The following is a 4,680-nucleotide window of genomic DNA, read 5'->3' on the forward strand; positions in this document are numbered from 1 at the left end:
AAATGTTGAATTTAAAATTTTAGAAAAATATACATTAATAAGCTAGACAAAATAAACTTTAAGTCAGAAACTATTACAAGAGACCAACGAAGGCTTTATATTAATAAAAGGGTCATCAGGAAGATATAACAATTATAAACATATATGCCTTAATAACAACAACCCAAAGTATATTAAACAAACACAAAATTGAAGAAAGAAATACAAAGTTTATAATAATAGTTGGAGACTTCACACTCTGCTTTTAATAATTATGGAACTTCCAAACAAGATGAAGAAATAAATGGAAGACTCAAAACAATGTATAAAACATCTAAATCTAACAGACATACAGAAATTCCCACCCAGCAGTGGAATGAACAATTTATAAGACAGACCATATGTTAGAAAAAAAAAAGTCTCAATAAATATTAAAAGGATGAACTTAAGTGAAGTATCTTCTCTGGCACAGAGGAATAAACTTAGAAAACAATAACAAAACGACAAAATTGAACAAACGTGGATATTAAACATCACACTATTAAATAACCGGTGGTTGAGAGAAAAAAATCCAAAGGAAATTAGAAAATACCTTCAAGGGAATAAAAACATAGTGTATCAAAATTTAAGAAATGTAGAGAAAGCACTGCTTTCCATAACATTTAGAACTTCAAATACCTTACACCAGAGAAAGAAATCTAATCAATAACTTACCTTTACCAATTGAGGCTTTAAAACAACCAGTACAAAGCAAACTACTTCCAATGGTATATAATGAAACAATAAAGATTAGAGTAGGGACGATATTAAAAAAAAAAACCCAGAAAATCAATAGAGAATTTCAATGGCAGCAAAAATTTGGTCTTTGTAAAGATTAACAAATTGACAGATGTTAAGCTAAGTTGCCGTAAGGCGAATTGTGTCTCAGTCCAAATTCATACATTGTACTGTTAACTAGGGTATCTCAGCATGTGACTGTATTTAGAGCTAGGGCCTTTAAAGAGGTGATTAAGTTAAAACAAAATAATTAAGCTGAGCCCTAATCCAATCTGACTGGTGTCCTTTATAACATCAAGACACACAGAGTGATACAAAGGATGTGTGCCCACAAAAGTACAACCACATGAAGAAGCAGTAAGAAAGGGACAATCTACAAGCTAGGAGAGGCCTCAGGAGAAAGAAACTTTGCTAGGAACTGGATCTTAGATTTCCAGCCTCCAAACTGTGAAAAAAAAAATAATTTCTGTTTTTAAACCATGCAATCTGTAGTATTTTGTAACAAAACTCTGAAAAAACTAATACAGATGTTAGCAGCAGAAGTGGGGTGCTGCTGTGACAAATACCTAAAAATATGGAAGTGATTTGAGACTGGGTAATGGGTAGAAGCTAGAAGAGCTTTCAGGTGCATGTTAAAAACGCATAAATTGCTTTGAAGAGACAGTTGGTAGAAATCTGGATGTTAAAGGTGATTCCGGTGAGAGACAGAAAAGAGGAATATAATATTAGATACTGGAGGAAAGGTAATCCTTATTAAAAAGTGTCAAAGAATTTGGCCAATAGTATTCTGGCGTTTTGTGGGAAGAAGAACTCTTTAGTGATAAAATTGCATATTTAGGTGAGATTTCTAAGCAAAGTAGTGAGGACTGATTCCTCCTTACTACCTATAGTAAAACAAGAAATAGAGAAATTAAAGGAGGAATAATTAAGCAAAAAAGGACCCGAACTGGAAGATTTAGAAAATTCTCAGCCTATCCATATTGTAAACAATAAGAACATGTCTTCTGGAGAGGACGCCAAGGGTGTGGCTGGAAAATAAAGAAATTATGGATGTAATTCATGCTTCTAATCATCCATTTCAGGAAAAGCCAGAGCTTGGGTTATGCCTGCAGAAAGACTACAAAGTTGGGTTAAAGGGCATAGAGGTGGGGAAAATGGAAGAAGGCTGTTGGACTTCTGGGATTGGAAAACATGAGACTGTAGAGCTGCCTGGCTGTGAATAGACACTATCCTCCAATTAAGTGTAAGATCAACCCCAAGAATTGGGCCATCTCCTCATTTTCAATAGCAAGGATGCTGCCACCTTGGTGGCCCGAGAGGACAGGACATCAAGACAAAGAAGATTATTCTCTAGCCTTTTATCTAATGGAGTTTGCCCTGGTAGATTTTGCTCTTGCTTGGGACTCATGACTTCTTTTCCCCTTTCCAATCTCTCACTATTGAAATGGGCATTTATATCCTATGCTGTGTCACAATATTGTATTTTGGAAGCAGATAACACATCTTCTTTCACAGATTCACAGCTAGAGAAATTCTGACACAGGATGAATCATATCTCAAGCCTCAAAAATGTTTGATTTGGTTGTTTAAATGAAGATTTCAGACTTAGAGCTATGCCAGAGCTGTTTAAAATGTATGGGCTGTTGGGATGGGAATGAAGGCATTTCTCCATGTGAGAAGGATGTGAATTTTGGACAACCAGAGTTCAGGATGCTAGGGACTCAATTACGTCTCCCCAAAATTCATATGTTGAAGTCCTAACCTAAGCACCTCAGAAGGTGACTGTATCTGAAGACAGGGCCATAAATATGTGAATGCATGAACACAGTGTAGTGTATCCACACAGTGGAATATTATACAGCCATAAGAGGAATACATTCTGAGACATGCTACAACATGGATGAACATTAAAGATATTATGCTGAATAAAATATGCCAGCGTCAAAAAAGAAAGTATTTATGATTCCAATAATATGGAATATCCACAATTGGCAAATTCTGAGGTACAGAAAATAATCAGAAAATAGTACCAAAAGCTAAAGGAAGAAAGGATGGGGAGTTATTGCTTAATGGTTTCGGAGTTTCTGTTTGGAGTAATGAAAATAGTTTTGGAAATAGATAATGATCATAGTTGCAGCACATTGTGAATATAATTAATGTCAACCAATCACACACTTAAATATGATAAAAATGAAAAATTTTATATTGCTTATTTTACCACAATTGGAAATTTAATAATGTAGCATACCAAAATCATTGAATTTCACACTTTGGATGGATTGTATGATATAAAATTATATCCTAAAAAGCGGTTTTTAAAAAAATGCTGTCTCCTGTGCTATAGAGCTTTTTTTGAAAAGACACATTTATTCCAATAATTGATACATTAAGAACAATTTGAGCATAATGTGAATTTTGCAATGCAGAAAACTTCACCAAGGTTAACAGAACTAATTAAAAGAGGTTCACAAAACATACACACATATATTCACCTCCCCAAAATAATGAGCCACCGTCATCTATATCTGTTGTCATAACTTTCCCTAAAGTTACAGCTAAAGCTCTTTTTACCATCTTACAATAACTTGCAAGCTAAAATCCTTTTTTTTTTTTTTATTAATGTTATGATGGATTACAAGCTTGTGAAATTTCAGTTGTACATTTTTGTTAGTCATGTTGTGGGTACACCACTTCCCCCTCCGTTCCCTCCCCCCACCCCCCCTTTTCCCTGGTAACCACCGATCAGATCTCCTTCTCAATATACTAATTTCCACCTATGAGTGGAATCATATAGAGTTCGTCTTTCTCTGACTGACTTATTTCGCTTAACATAATGCCCTCGAGGTCCATCCACATTGTTGTGAATGGGCCAATTTCGTCTTTTTTTATGGCTGAGTAGTATTCCATTGTGTATATATACCACATCTTCTTTATCCAATCATCAGTTTCTGGGCATGTAGGCTGGTTCCACGTCTTGGCTATTGTAAATAATGCTGCGATGAACATAGGGGTGCAACGGACTCTTGAGATATCTGATATCAGGTTCTTAGGATAGATACCCAGTAATGGGATGGCTGGGTCATAGGGTATTTCTATTTTTAACTTTTTGAGAAATCTCCATACTGTTTTCCATAGTGGCTGTACCAGTTTGCATTCCCACCAACAGTGTATGAGGGTTCCTCTCTCTCCACAACCTCTCCAACATTTGTCATTCTTGGTTTTGGATGTTTTTGCCAATCTAATGGGGGTAAGGTGATATCTTAGTGTAGTTTTGATTTGCATTTCCCTGATGATTAGTGATGATGAACATCTTTTCATGTGTCTATTGGCCATATTCATATCTTCTTTTGAGAAATGTCTGTTCATGTCCTCTGCCCATTTTTTGATCGGGTTGTTTGTTTTTTTGTTGTTAAGCAGTGTGAGTTCTTTGTATATTATGGAGATTAACCCTTTGTCGGATAAGTGGCTTGTAAATATTTTTTCCCAATTAGTGAGCTGTTTTTTTGTTTCAATTCTGTTTTCCCTTGCCTTGAAGAGGCTCTTTAGTCTGATGAAGTCCCATTTGTTTATTCTTTCTATTGTTTCCCTCAACTGAGGAGTTACAGTGTCCGAAAAGATTCTTTTGAAACTGATGTCAAAGAGTGTACTGCCTATATTCTCTTCCAAAAGACTTATTGTCTCAGGCCTAATCTTTAGGTCTTTGATCCATTTTGAGTTTATTTTGGTGTGTGGTGAAAAAGAATGGTCGATTTTCAATCTTTTGCATGTGGCTGTCCAGTTTTCCCAGCACCATTTGTTGAAGAGACTTTCTTTTCTCCATTGTAGGCCCTCTGCTCCTTTGTCGAAGATTAGCTGTCCATAGATGTGTGGTTTTATCTCTGGGCTTTCAATTCTGTTCCATTGATCTGTGGACCTGTTTTTGTA

The 4,680-nt window shown here is 35.6% G+C and overlaps 1 pseudogene; it reads right to left on the minus strand.

Annotated features, from left to right (window-relative positions):
* The window catches only part of LOC124232191 (toll-like receptor 8), a 127,774-nt pseudogene that overhangs the window by 2,127 nt on the left and 120,967 nt on the right, over positions 1-4,680 (minus strand).

Source organism: Equus quagga, unplaced genomic scaffold, assembly GCF_021613505.1.
Source record: "Equus quagga isolate Etosha38 unplaced genomic scaffold, UCLA_HA_Equagga_1.0 HiC_scaffold_32_RagTag, whole genome shotgun sequence".
Lineage (NCBI taxonomy): Eukaryota > Metazoa > Chordata > Mammalia > Perissodactyla > Equidae > Equus > Equus quagga.